Genomic DNA, 17888 nt, shown 5'->3' with positions numbered 1-17888 from the left:
CGAGCTGCCGTTGAAGGCCCAGATGGTTGGGCCTGATGAAGGTCCAGAAAGGCCCAACTATTCGCCGGGCCGTCCACGGACCATGTACTTTATTTTTTCATGGTAATACGCATTTCATCCATATCATAAAAAACAAAATACAAGTCACATAAGAACCCATAGCACAAAACTGAAAAGATAGTAGAACATCTCTGAGCTTGACGTCAACGCCCGTCATCTGTTTCCGGCACCACTACAGCAACCACCATAGAAAAGAATGACGAATCATCGTTGTAACACCCCAGTGTAATGATGCTACAGTAACCTCTAGGGTTAAGTTAATCATTTTGCTAAACAAGTGTTTGATCATCATTGTCTCCTATCTATTTCAAATTTCAGTTGATTTCAATTTCAAATTCTAAGTGAAATTCAAAATTGCTCAAACATGAAAACTAAAATGTCATCATGTGCCAAATAATTCATAACTAATATTGGTGATGAACCAACATTTTTGCAAAGTGTTTAAGTGGCCTAAACTATTTAAAATAGTGGTTTAAACAATTAATTAAATGTTTTTTAATTTATAAAAATTCTAACTATTTTATTCAAGTGCTAAAACCTAATCCGGTTGGCCTAAATTTATTAAGCTAAATTAATTACAAGTCTTATATTTTATTAAAATTTTTTGTTTTGAAAAAGAAATAAGAAAACAGAAAAGTCTTAAAAAACCCTCCCCTATTCCCCCCACTGGGCCTTGGCCTAATAGGCCGGCCCAGCCAGCCCACTCCCCCTCCTCGATCACCTTCCTGTTCGAGCGACCGCGGGCGCGGTCGCCGCCGACGACGGCAGATAAGGCCCCCACGCCTCCCCGCCTCCTCGATCCTCTCTCCCACTTCCCCTCGCCCACTCCACCTCTCCATCTCGGCCGCTCTCTCCTCCTCGCTCTCTCCCTCGTTCCCCACTGCCCGAGCGCGCCCGCCGCCGTCCTCCGTCGTCACCGTGGCCACCGTCGACCCCAAGCTTAGCCTGCACGTCCACGAGCTCCGCCATCCTCCGCTCCTTCGACCTCGACCTCAAGCAGGAGCTGAGGGGCTCTGTAGACACCGCTCTCCTCTGCCCCATTTCGTCCCTACCACCGGCGAACCTCTCCGATTCCCGCGCCGCTGCTGCTACTAATCCATCAACATGGCTCCTTACGCCTTCTCGGTGAGCCTCTCCCCCTTTTCCCTCTCTCGGCGAAGCTTTTCGTCACCCGTAGCCGCCGCTCCGCTAGCACCCGCATGCGTCACCACCGACGAGCTCGTTGTCGTCGTTGTGGCCGTTGACACGCTCGCCCGAGCTCACCGTTGTGCTCCTGGGGATCCCAGGAGACCAACGCGCATGCGCCTTCCCGTGCCCCCTAAGCACCTAGCTTGACGAGCTCCCGAGAACGCCGCCGCCTCCGCTCGTCGCCAGCGCCGATTCCGGCGAAACCACCACCACCAGCAACTGCGCCGCTCACTCCCTGTTCGAACGTGCCTAGCCCCAGCCTTGGAGACCCCCTGTAGACGAATCCCGACGAGGCCGAGTGCCCTCCGCCACGTTTTCGTGCTCACCGGCGTTCAGCCATCGGCCCGCCAACGTGGCTGGCCTGGGGCCACCCCAGGGTTACTGCCAGCAGGCCCCACGGGCCCCAGTTGACCCTGTTGACTGGGTCAACTACTGACTTGGCACTCTAACCCATTGACATGCGGGCCCCACTAGCTTAAACGTTTTTATAAATAAATAAAACTGCTAGTTAAAATCTGTTAATTAATTAGTAGTTAGTTAGTCACTGACACTTGGGGCCCATCCCTCTAATTAGTCTATTAGATTAGTTTAACCCACTGTTTAACCCAGAGAGGCTGACAGGTGGGCCTCACCTGTCAGTTTGACCAGTCAGCAGGTCAGCCGAATGCTGACATAATGCTGATGTCATAATTCCATTTCAGTTAATTTAGATAATTCCAGAAACTGATTAAATCTTCAGAAAATCACATAAATTAATCCTTAACTCGGATGAAAATGTTTTCTACACAGGTCCGGACCCGGGAAAACATTCCCAGTTGAATTCCCCCTTTACCTATATCGTGTAGCCATACGTTAGGTCACACCCGGCACAACATATTGCCATGTTATGCTTTGTGATGCTTTGTTTGTTTTATATTTATTGTTTCTTCCCCCTCTTCTCTCCGGTAGACCCCGAGACCGATGCCGCCCCTGTGATCGACTACGTCGACGACACTTCTTCCTTTTCAGCAGAGCTTCCAGGCAAGCAAACCCCCCTTGAGCATTCCGATATCGCCCATTTCTTTCCCTCTCATGATTGCATTAGAACTGCTACTGCTTTCGGTATGATCCTACTCTGATGCATAGCTTGTTTTTGTTACTTGCTTATTGTTACCTACCTGCTTATCCTAAACTGCATAGTATAGTTTGGTTAGTGATCCATCAATGACCCCCACCTTGTCCTTGTTGCCCCGCTTTATGTTTGATGACTCGATCAACGTGATTGACGTCCAGGCCCCGACACCGCACATGACCCCCCTAGTTGTACGACTCTGCAGAGTTACTATCGAGTGCCGAGGGTGACACCTCATACATCACTCCTGATGAGATCTCTGTAGTGTAGCTATTCGGTCGTGGTCATCGAGGGTGATTTCCTCCTTAACCACTTCCGATACGACTCTGTCGTGCAACCCCTCAAGTGTGAACCTCGAGGGTGGTTCCTCTTATGTTCACCTTGATTATTACATCGAGTGGAATCCACCGAGGGTGGTTCCTCAGGGTTTCCCTTGGTGTTAGACTCACAGTTACTATGGTTACTATGACTTCACACTGAACCATGTTACTAAAGATGGGTCGGCCCTGAGGGGTACCCGCGCGAGCTTAATTGCGAGTGATGTGGAGTCGGGTTGACCTGGAAGGTGCCCGCGAGATACTTATGAGGCGTGGCCGGGCATTCTTAGCCCTTGCCGCAAGTACTCAGGACGAGGCGACGGGTCACATCTTTCGTGAGTCTCTACTCGTGACCCCACTACCAACACACTAACGGTTTGGATATTTGATCTGAGGGGCCTCTGGCCTGATAGCACTAGCCATCACGTGGGCATAGTATGGGCGTTCTGCATTGTATGCATCAGCCGAAGCTTAATAGACGTCATGCGACTGAGTGGCACGCGCCAGGTTGGACTGCGTAAGCACCTGCCTTTTTAAGGAGGTAGCTCCGTCTACTCACCGGCCGCCCACGCAACATTCAGGAGTTCTCGGGGTGATGGCCCAAGACCCCTGAGGGCATAGGTTTAGTCCCGCGTGCTGACCTTTCTATTAAGCCTAGGTCGGGTTGCGGCGTATTGTTTGGACGAGGCCGGGCATGACCCAGAAAAGTGTGTCCGATCGGAGTTAATCGAGCGTGGTGGGTAAGTTGGTGCACCCCTGCAGGGAAGAAAACATCTATCGATAGCCTGTCCTACGGTAACGGACACTTGGACTTGTATCCCGATCGATTCAACTAGAACTGGATACTTGAGGTGATAACTGGATAGTATGGCTCTGGGATTGCTTTCTCGTAGGGAGTAGAGAAAGGATCTCTGGCCGAGGTTGATCACATTGCTACTACTTTACTTTATGCCACTCTTATCTCTTCTGATGCTGCAAGACGCTTGAAGATGCTAGTCTTCGATAGGCTAGGCTTTCCCCTTCTCTTGTGGCATTCTGCAGTTTAGTCCACAGATACAACCCATTCCTTTGATACAGATGCATACTTAGTTTAGATCTGATGTAAGTCTTGCGAGTACTTTGGATGAGTACTCATAGTTGCTTTGCTACCTCTTTTTCTCCCATACCCGATTGTTGCGACCAGATGACGGATCCCAAGAGCCAGACGACCCCACCGATGACTACTACTACTACCCTGAGGGTGCCCACTACTACATGACGGCCGCTGACGACCTGGATTAGTTAGGAGGCTCCCAGGCAGGAGGCCTTGCCTTTTCGATCGATGTGCTTCTGTGCTAGCCTTCTTAAGGCAAACTTGTCTAACTTATGTCTGTACTCAGATATTGTTGCTTCCGCTGACTCTTGTGTATTCGAGCTTATGTATTTGAGCCCTCGAGGCCCATGGCTTGTAATATAAAGCTTGTATTATTTATTTTGTGTCTAGAGTTGTGTTGTGATATCTTCCCATGAGTCCTTTATCTTGATCGTACACATTTGCGTGTATGATTAGTGTACGATTGAATCGAGGGCGTCACAAGTTGGTATCAGAACCGACTACCTGTAGGATCCCCCTTTCCAACTCCTTGGCCGAAGTTGAGTCTAGTCGTTGAAAACCTGATTTACTAACATGGTTGTGTGTCTTATGGTCCCACATCGCCATTGGGTGGTATTAGGATCTTTTACTCCTCGTCTATACTCTGGGATTCTGATCTCTCTTCCATTCGGGTTAAACGAATTTACTAACCCTAACATTAGGATCCCGTGACTACATTCACCCTAAAGTTGGATAAGCCATAGTTATTCCTTAAAAATAGTATTCTGAATAGTACACACTCTGTCGTGTTGACTACTATGTGGTATCCATCGTACCCCTTTCATTATGCTTGTTTCATCATGAATGATCCTTTGTATTTACAAATGCTCGATGCTGAAATACCCCCCTGTTACATGTTAGCAGGATGGTTAGACCCGCTAGTCGTGGCCGTGGTGGAAACGCTCCACCACCGCCTGAATTCATGGCCGGAATGATGCAACAGTTTGAGCTGAATCGCCAATTCATGGAAGGAATGATGGCTCAGTTTCCTCGTCCGAACATGAATCAAAAGCCAACCCCAGTAACTCTGCAGGACTTCATGCGCCTCAACCCAACTATCTACCGCAGCTCAACTCAACCCCTTGATGCTGATGACTGGCTCCGCGACATCACATATGAATGGAGTCTGCTAGTGTGGCCCCTACTAGCTACGTCACCTTTGCATCTTTCTTTCTAAAGGGTCCCTCTGCTCAATGGTGGGACAGCCACAGGCGTACCCTACCCGCTGGAACGGTCATCACTTGGCCGGATTTCCAAGTCGCTTTCCATGCCCGCTTCATTCCTCAGGGAATCATGGACAAGAAGAAGCGAGATTTCCGCAACCTCACCCAAGGCAACAAGACTGTAGATGCTTATCAGCGGGAATTTCTGGACTTGTCACGTTATGCTGAAGGAGACATTGCAACTGATGCTCGTAAGCAAGAGAAGTTTCGTGATGGACTTCACCCTGATATCAAGCTAGCATTGCTCGTTCTTGACTTTGCCGACTTCGCCACCTTGGTGAACAAGGCTATTCATGTTGAGACTGGTTTTCAGGAGCATCAGGGATCTCTCAGACGCAATCGTGACGGTGGCTCATTTTCGGGCCCGTCAGCGCATAAGCGTCGGATATGGATTCCCCACAGCATGTATCGTCCAACTGCACCTACACAAAGACAGTCCTATGCTGCTCCGCGTCTGCCTCCTCCACCAACGAGGCAGCCTCTTCGAATTGCACCACCCCAAGCTCCTACTCACAATCCCAATGATGGTCTGTGTTTCAAGTGTGGCCTTCCAGGTCACTGTTCCAGGAATTGTCCTCAGAATCAGAATCACTGGCTCTTCCTGCTGCTGGTCGTGGAAACAATCAGCCCCACAACAACAATGCTCGACCTTATGGTCGTGGCCAGGCTAATCATGTTGATCTGAATGAAGCTCAAGACCAACCTTCTACTGTGATGGGTACTCTTCTCGTTAACTCAGTATCGGCTTATGTTTTATTCGATTCAGGAGCATAGCATTCATTCATGTTAGAAAATTTTGCATATGCACACGACATTCGATGCGAGCCCATGAACACTCTGATTGTGGTACGCACCCCTGCGGGTCAGTGTCGAACTACCATGATTGGTCGCGACGTCCCCATTGAAATCGAAGGGTTGGAATTTCATGTTTCTCCCATTATTCTGGAGTCTTCCAACATTGACCTCATTCTGGGAATGGAATGATTGAAAGCACATACTGCCTCTATCGTTTGCGCCACCAAGGTCGTTCACCTCCTACATCCTTCTGATGAGATAGTAAGCTACCATGCTCAGCTTGTTCAAAATGTTGAAGCACGACTGTATGTCTTGAATGCGTTGAACGCAGCACCTCTTGAGGGAATTGAAAAGATTCCAGTTGTTCACGACTTTCTAGATGTCTTTCCAGAAGAACTTCCATGAATACCTCCTACTCGAGCTGTCGAGTTCGTCATTGACTTGAAACCAGGCACTGTTCCGATCGCCAAAAGACCCTACAAGATGCCGCCTCATGAGCTCCTTGAACTTAAGGAGGAAATCAACAAATCACTTCGCAAGGGTTTCATTCGTCCAAGTTCCTCTGCTTGGGGAGCACCTTCTCTCTTCGTCAAGAAGAAGGACGGAACGAACCGTTTGGTCCAAGACTACCGTCCTATCAACCAAGCTACAATTCAGAACAAATATCCCCTTCCTCGGATCAATGATCTGTATGATCAACTGGCTGGTTCATCGATATTCTCTAAACTCGACTTGAGGTTGGGTTACCACCAGATCCGTGTTCGTGAAGAGGATATTCCTAAGACCGCATTCGTCACTCGTTATGGTTCTTACGAGTACACCGTCATGTCTTTTGGCTTGACCAATGCTCCAGCCACATTCTCTCGACCGATGAACTACATATTCATGGATTACCTCGACAAGTTCATCGTAGTCTATCTGGATGATATTCTGGTATATTCGAAGAACAAAGAAGAACATGCCGAACATCTTCGTCTTGTTCTAGAGAAGCTTCGAGAACATCAACTTTATGCCAAGTATTCCAAGTGCGAATTCTGGCTTCCCAAAGTAACCTACCTTGGGCATGTCATCTCCAAGGATGGTATTGCCGTCAACCCAGAGCGCGTTCAGGCTATTCTTGACTGGACCCCTCCGAAGACTGTCAAGCAAGTCAGAAGCTTTCTCGGACTTGCCAATTATTGCCGGCGTTTCATCGAGAACTTCTCCAAGATTGCCAAGCACCTGACTAATCTGCTTCACAAGGGCATTAAGTTCGATTGGACTGAAAAATGTCAGGAAAGTTTCCAGGCACTCAAGGATAAGCTGACATCTGCCCCAGTGCTTGCTCCCCCTGATTCTCGCAAGGACTTCGTCATCTATTGCGACGCTTCACGACAAGGATTAGGCTGTGTCCTAATGCAAGAGCGCAGAGTGATTGCTTATGCCTCCCGTCAAGTGCATCCTCATGAAGAGAACTAACCAGTTCACGACCTCAAGCTTGCTGCGGTTATCTATGCACTAAAGCTATGGCGACAGTACCTTCTTAGTAATCATTGCTAGATCTTCACTGATCATCAGAGTATGAAGTATTTGTTTACTCAGCCAGATCTGAACCTCCGTCAGCAGCGATGGATGGAAGCTATTGCTGACTACAACTGTGGTATATCCTATACCCCTGGTAAGGCTAATGTAATGGCCGATGCCTTGAGCCGTAAGTCTTATTGCAATAATCACATGGTCTACAAAGCTCAACCCCGCCTTTATGAAGAGCTATGCAAGCTGAACCTTCAACTGGTTCTTTGAATAACCTTGTCTTGGAACCAACTCTTCTGAAAGCAATCAAGTCTGCTCAAGCCAAAGATGCTCATGTTGATCTGATGAAAAAGGATCTTGGCTTAGAGAAATCCAGAGATTTCTCACTTGGTGAAGATGGAACCTTATACTTCAGAGATCGTATTGTAGTACCCCTGTTCGAGCTTATGACAGAGAAGGTAATGAAAGAAGCACATGACACCCCTCTCTCTATTCATCTGGGAAGTACTAAAATGTATCTAGACATCCGTCAGAAGTATTGGTGGTCCAAGACGAAGCAAGATATTGCTTGATAAATCGAAGAATGTGACGTTTGTCGTCGCGTCAAAGCAGAACATTAGAAACCAGCTGGACTTCTACAACCTCTCCCTATTCCTGAATGGAAATGGGATAAGATGCAGATGGACTTTGTCACTGGCCTTCCCAAGTCTCAGAAAGGTAACGATGCTAACTTTGTCGTCATCGACCAATTCTCAAAAGTCGCGCACTTTCTGGCAGTCAAGGAGACTATCACTGCTAGTCAATTAGCAAACTTATATATCTCTAGAATTGTGTCACTCCACGACATTCCAAAGGAGATCAGTTCAGACCGCGGCAGTATTTTCACTTCGAAGTTCTGGGATAATTTCCAAGAGGCAATGGGAACTCATATTACATGGAGCACTGCTTATCATCCCCAATCCCAAGGCCAAGTCGAGCGAGTCAATCAAATTCTTGAAGACATGCTTCGGGCTTGTGTTATTTCTTTCAGCAAGAAGTGGGAAGAATCTCTCTCTCCCTTATGCGGAGTTCTCTTATAACAATAGTTATCAAGCCATCTTGAAGATGGCACCCTTTGAAGTGCTCTATGGACGTAAGTGCCGAACCCCTCTGAATTGGTCAGAAACTAGGGAACGGACGCTCATTGGTCCGGACATTATTCAACAAGCTGAAGAGCGGGTTTGCATTGTCCGGGATAATCTCAAGGTGGCCCAGTACCGCCAGAAGAGCAACTATGACCGGAAACACTGGGGATCAACTTATCAACCTGGTGAACAAGCTTATATGCGTGTCACTCCTTTGAGAGGCACTCATCGGTTCGGAGTCAAGGGCAAGCTAGCTCCGCGCTACATTGGTCCCTTCCGCATTCTCGCCCATCGTGGACTGGTGGCTTATCAACTGGAGTTGCCACCTCAGTTCTCTCACGTCCATGACGTCTTCCACGTGTCGCAACTTCGTCGTTGCTTCAAGGATCCGGAATGTGAAGTGGATCCGGAACTGATTGAAGTTCAAGATGATCTCACATATAAAGAGCATCCAATCTGCATTCTTGAAGAAGCTGAACGTCAAACCCGCCATAAGGTTACCAAGTTCCTCAAGGTGCAATGCTTGAATCATTCTAAAGCTGAAGCCACTTGGGAACACGAGGATAACCTTCGTGCTGAATACCCTGATCTTTTCCCTTCTACCTCTTAATTCTCAGGACGAGAATTTCTTTTAGAGGAGGAGAGTTGTAACACCCCGGTGTAATGATGCTATAGTAACCCCTGGGGTTAAGTTAATCATTTTGCTAAATAAGTGTTTGATCATCATTGTCTCCTATCTCTTTCAAATTCCAGTTGATTTCAGTTTCAAATGTTGAGTGAAATTCAAAATTGCTAAATAATGCTCATCATGTGCCAAATAATCCATAACTAATATTGGTGGTGAACCAACATTTTTGCAAAGTGTCTAAGTGGCCTAAACTATTTAAAATAGTGGTTTATACAATTAATTAAATGCTTTTTAATTTATAAAAATTCTAACTATTTTATTCAAGTGCTAAAACCTAATGTGGTAGTGGCCTAAATTTATTAAGCTAAATTAATTACAAGTCTTATATTTTATTAAACTATTTTGTTTTGAAAAAGAAATAAGAAAACAGAAAAGTCTTAAAAGAAAAAAAAACCTCCCCTGTTACCCCTGCTGGGCCTTGGCTTAACAGGCCGGCCCAACCAGCCCACTCCCCCTCCCCGGTCGCCTTCTTGTTCGAGCGACCGCGGGTGCGGTCGCCGCCGAACCACCTCATCGGCGACGACGGCAGATATGGCCCCCACGCCTCCCCGCCTCCTCAATCCCCTCTCCCACTTCCCTTTGCCCACTCCGCCTCTCCATCTCGGCCGCTCTCTCCTCCTCGCTCTCCCCCTCGTTCCCCAGTGCCCGAGCGCGCCCGCCGCCAGCCTCCGTCATCACCGTGGCCACCGTCGACCCCGAGCTTAGCCTGCACGTCCATGAGCTATGCCATCCCCCGCTCCTTCGACCTTGAGCAGGAGCTGAGGGGCTCTGTAGAGGCCGCTCTCCTCTACCCCCTTTCGTCCCTGCCGTTGGCGAACCTCTCCGATTCCGGCACCACTGCTGCTACTAATCTATCAATGGGCCTCCTTGCACCTTCTCGGTGAGCCTCTCCCCCTTTTCCCTCTTTCCGCGAAGCTTTTCGCCGCCCGTAGCCGCCGCTCCGCTAGCACCCGCATGCGTCGCCGTCTACGAGCTCGTTGCCGTCGTTATGGCCGTTGACACGCTTGCCCGAGCTCACCGTTGTTCTCCTGGGGTTCCCAGGAGACCAACACGCACGCGCCTTCCCGTGCCCCCTAAGTGTCGTGGTTCTAACTCTGACAGTGATGTAGGGGGGTATGTATGGAGAGGCTAGATCTTAGCTATGGAGGAGTTGTAAGCACACGAGGATTACGAGTTCAGGCCCTTCTTGGAGGAAGTAACAGCCCTACGTCTCGGTGCCCGGAGGCGGTCGACTGAATTATGTGTGTATGAATAACAGGGGTGCCAACCCTTGATACTGAGGAGGGGGTGGCTTATATAGAGTTCGCCAGGCCCCTCCAGCCCTCAGTAATGCAAGGTTTAAAGTACATTAAGACTGGGGGTTACTGGTAACGCCCCTAATAAAGTGCTATGATGACCATAAAATCTACTTAATGACCGACCGTTTGCGTGCAGGGTGACTTTAGATCTCCTGGCAGTCGAGTGGTTTGATCTTGGTCGAGTGATCGCTTCGTGGTCGAGTGTCTTGAATCCGTCGAGTGGGATACCTCCAAGTCGATTGAAAGGTGACTTCTTCTAGGGATGTCCTTGGGTAGGGTACTTAGGACAGGTCCATGCCCCTACCCTAGGTACATAACTTCATCATTAGCCCCCGAATGGATCGAGGTTCGAGTGGGGAAGGAGTTGGGGATCTTTCCGACTGGTTCTTCATGTTATATGAACGTCTTGTTTTGGATCAATTGTCACGGATGACGTCGTCAACTTCTTTCAGTCGCCTTGATCCATTCTTGGCCTCTTGTCGAGTGAATTTCTTTACTTGTGAAGTTCCGAGTGACGGTGTGAAAGGGATCTTCTGTTTGACGAGTTGTTCTACGGCCCGCGGATTTTACGGGATTTGAATTTCAGGAAGCGCACGGGACGGGGGCGGCCACAGTAATCGGATGGGATAGGGCGGAAGCTCCTCGATCCTCGTGCCACCTTTTTCGCCACGTACCGCACGCGCGCCCATTGCGGGATTTGACGGGATTGCCTGGGCCTACCAGTCAGCCACTCAGAAGCGACCTCTTATAAGCTGCCGGCTCGGGACCCCCGAACAGTGTGCCTTCACTTTTCCCCCTTCCTTCACAAGACCATCTCTGCTCCCACCTTGGTGCCGTAGGTCTGTTCGAGCTTCGCCGGCGACGATGGTGAAGGAGAAGACGTCGGCTCTGGAGCGCGCGAAGAAGGCGGTGGTGCAGGGGAAGGGGAAGAAGTCCGCTCAAGGCAGATCTTCCTCGAGGACTGCTCTGCCCAAGGATTGGATCCAGGGCGACTGGATGCCGTCGGTGATTCGGCAGGATGATCTCGATGATCTGGTCGAGGGAGGATTCATTCCCCACGAATCTGCGCGCCTCCCGGGGAAAGAAGTCGAACCCCAGCCTCTTGATGGTGAGTGCGTCCTCCTCGCCACCCATATCGATCGTGGATTCTCTCTACCTCCTCATCTTTTTTTCCGGAGCTTCTTGAACTTCTTCGGAGTGCAGCTTCATCACTTTACTCCCAATTCTATTGTGTATCTTGCTGCTTTCGTTTTCTTGTGTGAAAACTTCTTGGGTTGCCGCCCCCATTGGGGACTCTTCAAGCACATGTTCACTTGCCGCTCTTAGTCGGTCAAGAAGGCCAAGTCGAGTGATGAACGGACGCAGGTGATCCAGCTGTGCGGGGGTCTGGCGATCCAGATGAGGGGAAAAAGTTCCTTTCCGTCTATCACTTTTCCCGAGTCAGTCCGTGGGTGGCAGTCGACTTGGTTTTACTGTAAAGACCAGGCGACCCCAGGACAGTCGATTGGGCTTCCCCCTTTTTCTCTGAATCGGGCACAAAAACCTGCCTCTCTGAAAGTGACGCCGGAGGAAAAGGCGCAAGTCAAGGTGCTGGTCGGTCGAGTGGTTTAGCTTGTCTGCGAGGGTGTGACTGGCATGGACTTGTTGGAAGTCTTCCTTCGGAGGCGCATCCAACCGCTTCAGGCTCGTGACCACCCGATGTGGCTGTACTCGGGTCTCAAAGACACCACTCAGATTCACCTAGAGGAGGTCACTGACAAGATGCTGGAAGGGTGGCTGTCGAGTATCACAGGGAACAAGGACAACCCCCAAGGAGCCAGGAGGATTCCTCCACTCGATCAAACATACGAAGTGGACAAGGTCTGACCTTGCGTTTCCGACTGTGATCTTTGCTTTCTTTATTTGTTCTTTTTGGATCAGTCGATTGACTTTTGTCTTGTTTGTTGTCCTCTAGGCCACTACTGAGATGTACTCGACGCCCAATGGAGCACAGGAGCAGGCCGAGGAAGGAGAGGCGAGTGGAGGCGAAAGTGGAGACGGGGGAGAAGAGTGGGAATCTGACGGCGAAGGAGAGGGGGATGACGACGACGACTCCAGTGAAGAGGAGGAGGAAGAAGTCGAACCTCCCCGCTCGGAACGGCGATCCAAGCTTACACACGACCCTGTGCGAGAACGTGGTAAGGCGACTGTCCCTGTTGGGCAGTCGTCGAAGCACCCTCGGACCTCATCTCCAGCGCCGACAGAAAAAGCTCCCAAGCACCCACGCGTGACGCCGTCTAAGCCGCCCAAGGCTCTGCCCAAGATGAGGATGACTGTCCCCACCATTTCTGGGTAATAGTAGAATTTGTTTTCCTTTGTCGAACGTGACGGACTCTTGGTCGACTCATTGAATAAGCTGACTGACTTTCAAAATTTGCAGTGCTGCCACCTCGAAGATCTCCGCCAAGGACGATGATCAAGAGATGGAAGACGCTGTTACCTCCAACCCCGGTACGATTACTGATGCTCTGCTTTTAGTCGACTGACGATTTCTTATAATTCCGGTTGATTGGAATTTTCTTGTAGCTCCTCCTCATGTCATTGACCTCCCCGATGATGACGACGAAGCGCCGCTGATGGCGCGAAGGAACAGGAGGGCGCCGGCTGGCAAGACCCCACAAACTACTCCGGCGCCTGAGGCCGCAGTCCGGGAGGGTGGTGATACCACTCGGGTTTCTGTGACCTTCGCTGAACCTCTGACGAGTGTCCGGCCTTCGACGTCGACTGCAAATCCGCCTTCGCTTTTTGCCACACACCACGTCCCTGAGGACCAAGTGGGTGCCGCTAAAGAGGCTATACGCCAGGCGGGGATCATGATGGAGCAAGTGAAGGTGGTTCGGGAAGCCAGCCAAGCAGCTTATGACGCGAGCTCAGCTCTTCAGAGCAACGTCCAGGTCAGTCGATTCACCGCTTGTTCTGTTAGGATATGCTATCTGAAGAATCTCTTTTCCGAAGATCTTTATATCTGTACACCCACTGGGTGTGTCTATTAATCTTTTTGACGAGTGGGGGCACGCTAAGTGCACCCACTGGGTGTAGTCCCCGAGACTACGGTGGACTGCTGGCAGTCGACTGTAGTCTCTATATTGTGTTGCTTTAGCTGAACTTCTTCACTCGGCTGGTCAGGCCATGTCGAATGGAACTGTACACGGTTGACTGCGGGCAGTCGATTTTTTTGGTCGAACCAGTGGGGGCACGCTAAGTGCACCCACTGGGTGTAGTCCCCGAGACTACTATCGAATGTTTTTTGATTCAGTTGTAGTCTTAGAAACGCCATCATTGTCTCTAGGTTACTCGGAAGCAACTTATCTTGGATGTCTGTCGACTGATTTTTTGCAGAAATCCTGCGAACTTGTGGCTCGCTTCACTGAGTTGGAGAACAAACAGATCCAGCTGAACCTCGACTTGAAGCTTGCTCAGGAGAACTTGCAGAAGGCGGGGGACGAAGCAAAAGGTATGGCTGGTGAGCTTTTGTCGACTGTCTTTTCTTTCTGGCCGTCCTCGATGTTGATCTCACTTGCTGTTTCACAGACAAAATGGAGGAGGCTCTGAAGAAGAAGGATCAAGACCTTGTCGAAGCGCAAAAGGAGGCCCTGAACAAAACGAAGCTTGCTGAAGAAAAACTGGCTTCAGTCGGTACTCTTGAAAAGGAAAACTCCAGGCTAAAAACTGCTCTCGATGCGGCTAATCGAGAGGTCAGCCGTCTGAAGAATGGCAATATAGCTCTGAGTGACAAGGCAAGTGAACTGGCGGGGAAGAGGAACGATCTGGAGGCTTATCTCGGTGGACTCGCCAAGAAGCTGTTCGTCATGCTCGAGTGTAATTATTCCGACCCGACTGACTTGCAGTTACCAAACCTGCATAGAGCCACTGACTTATCCTTGAATTGTGTTTACAGAGTTCTGCCAGAACTTCGAAGAGGAGACCAGTTGAGTGGAGACAGACTTGGACCCCATCAATTCTCCAGTGAAGGACGAGGATGCTACGAACGTGCTCCGACTGGAATCTCGTGTTGCCGGCGTTGTTGACTATCTTGCTCGGTTGAAGGTTGCGATGTCACGGATCGACACGTCGCTCTGGCCTAGGACGACGCTTCAGAATGACCTCGAGTCCCTGATGACCCGACTGAATGAAGTCCCAGGTCGAGTGGCAGAATGGAAGAAATCTTCTGCTAGATGTGGCACTGACGTCGCTCTGTCTCTGGTCCGCGTCCACTGCAAGGAGGCGCGAGAAGAAAAGTTGGCCACCATCCAAGTTGCCAATACCAGGAAGCACAACTTTCAAGACTTCATGGAGATTTTCATTGCTGCTGCCACTCGCATTACAGACGGGATCGACTTGGACGAGTTCGTCGCCCCTTCCAGTCCTCCGCATGAGGAATAAAAACTTTTATGCTCCACTCTAAATTTGCCTCGGAATGCCGAGTGGATTTTGTAACCGTTAAACTCTATTGAGCTGGAGGCTCGAGTACTTTGATCTGCGGTCTAGAACCTTTGGATCTTATCTGAACTTGATTTATCGTTGAATATCTTCATGAATTATCTGTCGAGTGGAACTTGTTCTTCACTCGAAATAACTTTGTATTTGTGGTGCAACTCCGAAGGAGAAGGTAGCAGTCGATTTGCACCTCGTCGTCCTTGCGGATTGGGATGTGTTCCGTACTTAGGCGAGCACTGGGCTGCAGCTAAGCCTCCGAGTGGAAGGTCTGCTCTCCACCCGGTAGGATTTTAGAAACTTAGGCGAGTACTGGACTTCAGCTAAGCCCCCGAGTGGGAGGTCTGCTCTCCACTCGGTAGGATTTTTTCAAACTTAGGCGAGTACTGGACTGCAGCTAAGCCCTCGAGTGGGAGGTTTGCTATCCACTCGGTAGGATTTTTTAAAACTTAGGCGAGTACTGGACTGCAGCTAAGCCCCCGAGTGGGAGGTCTGCTCTCCACTCGGTAGGATTTTTTCAAACTTAGGCGAGCACTGGACTGCAGCTAAGCCCCCGAGTGGGAGGTCTGCTCTCCACTCGGTAGGATTTTTTCAAACTTAGGCGAGTACTGGACTGCAGCTAAGCCCCCGAGTGGGAGGTCTGCTATCCACTCGGTAGGATTTTTTGAAACTTAGGCGAGTACTGGACTGCAGCTAAGCCCCCGAGTGGGAGGTCTGCTCTCCACTCGGTAGGATTTTTTCAAACTTAGGCGAGTACTGGACTGCAGCTAAGACCCCGAGTGGGAGGTCTGCTATCCACTCGGTAGGATTTTTTGAAACTTAGGTGAGTACTGGACTGCAGCTAAGCCCCCGAGTGGGAGGTCTGCTCTCCACTCGGTAGGATTTTTAAACACTTAGGCAAGCACTGGACTGCAGCTAAGCCCCCGAGTGGGAGGTCTGCTCTCCACTCGGTAGGATTTTTTCAAACTTAGGCGAGTACTGGACTGCAGCTAAGCCCCCGAGTGGGAGGTCTGCTATCCACTCGGTAGGATTTTTTTGAAACTTATGCGAGCACTGGGCTGCAGCTAAGCCTCTGAGTGGGAGTCTGGCTCACCACTCGGTAGGATTTTTAAACACTTAGGCGAGCACTGGGCTGCAGGTAAGCCTCCGAGTGGGAGGCTGGCTCACCACTCGGTAGGATTTTTAAACACTTAGGCGAGCACTGGGCTGCAGCTAAGCCTCTGAGTGGGAGTCTGGCTCGCTACTTGGTAGGATTTTTAAACACTTAGGCAAGCACTGGGCTGCAGCTAAGCCTCCGAGTGGGAGTCTGGCTCGCCACTCGGTAGGATTTTTAAACACTTAGGCGAGCACTGAGCTGCAGCTAAGCCTCCGAGTGGGAGTCTGGCTCGCCACTCGGTAGGATTTTTAAACACTTAGGTGAGCACTGAGCTGCAGCTAAGCCTCCGAGTGGGAGTCTGGCTCGCCACTCGGTAGGATTTTCTTTACAAACTTAGGCGAAACGGATTCGCAGCTAAGCCACCCACTGGGGGATTTCACACGCAAACAAAAGCAACAACAATTATAGGAAAATTTGTAACACTCTTGTCTTTGATAAATAGACTACAGAAGTTTTTCTTATTACATCTCATCCGAGTGAGAATTCAAGTGTGAAAGGGGCGGAGCAGTTCTGCATTCCAAGCTCGTGGCTCATTGATCTGGCGATCGACATTGTAAAGGTGATACGCCCCATTGTGGAGGACTCTGGTGACGATGAAGGGACCTTCCCAAGTAGGAGCGAGCTTGTGTGGTTTCTGTTGATCCACTCGGAGGACCAAATCTCCTTCTTGGAAGGCTCGACTCTTCACATTTCTGGCATGGAATCGACGTAAGTCTTGCTGATAAATGGTCGATCGGATCATAGCCATTTCTCTTTCTTCTTCCAGGAGGTCGACTGCGTCTTGCCGGGCTTGTTCTGCTTCATCTTCGGTATAAAGCTCGACTCGGGGTGCATTGTGAAGTAGATCACTCGGCAGGACTGCTTCCGCTCCGTAAACCAGAAAGAACGGAGTTCTTCCAGTCGACCGATTCGGGGTAGTCCTCAATCCCCATAGAACCGATGGAAGCTCGTCGACCCAAGCGCCTGCTGCGTGCTTGAGATCACGCATCAGCCGAGGCTTTAGTCCTCTGAGAATCAGACATTTGCCCTTTCTGCTTGTCCATTCGACTGGGGGTGGGCGACCGATGCGTAGTCGACTCGTGTGCCTTGAGAGGCGCAAAAAGCTCTGAACTTGTCTGAATCAAAGTTTGACTCATTGTCGGTGATGATGCTATGTGGGACTCCATATCTGAATGTTAACTCTCTGACGAAACTGATAGCAGTGCAAGCATCAAGATTCTTGATAGGCTTAGCTTCAATCCATTTGGTAAACTTGTCGACTGCCACAAGCACATGTGTGAAACCGCTCCTGCCTGTTCTCAATGGGCCAACCATGTCCAGTCCCCAAACAGCAAAGGGCCAGACGAGTGGAATGGTCTTCAGGGCTGATGCAGGCTTGTGCGACATGTTGGAGTAGAACTGGCACCCTTCACACTTGTCGACTATCTCTTTTGCCATTTCATTCGCTCTTGGCCAGTAAAATCCCGCTCGGTATGCTTTAGCCACAATGGTCCGAGAGGACGCATGATGACCACAGGTCCCCGAGTGGATATCATCAAGGATTATCTGACCTTCTTCTGGTGTTATACACTTCTGACCGACTCCAGTCGCGCTTTCTCTATACAACTGTCCCTTTATGACTGTAAAGGCCTTGGATCGACGGACGATCTGTCGAGCCTCTTCTTCGTCCTCCGGGAGTTCCTTTCTCAGGATATACGCGATGTACGGTATCGTCCAGTGAGGGGTGATTGCCAAAACTTCCATGATTAGGTCGACCACTGCCGGAATTTCAACTTTAGTTGGATCTGTGGCACTCTTTGGCTGCGGGGCTT

The sequence above is a fragment of the Triticum urartu genome, chromosome 7A (genome assembly GCF_056163025.1).
Source record: "Triticum urartu cultivar PI428250 chromosome 7A, HENAU_Tu73, whole genome shotgun sequence".
NCBI classification, from domain to species: domain Eukaryota; kingdom Viridiplantae; phylum Streptophyta; class Magnoliopsida; order Poales; family Poaceae; genus Triticum; species Triticum urartu.
Note: the sequence above shows the minus strand (reverse complement) of the source record.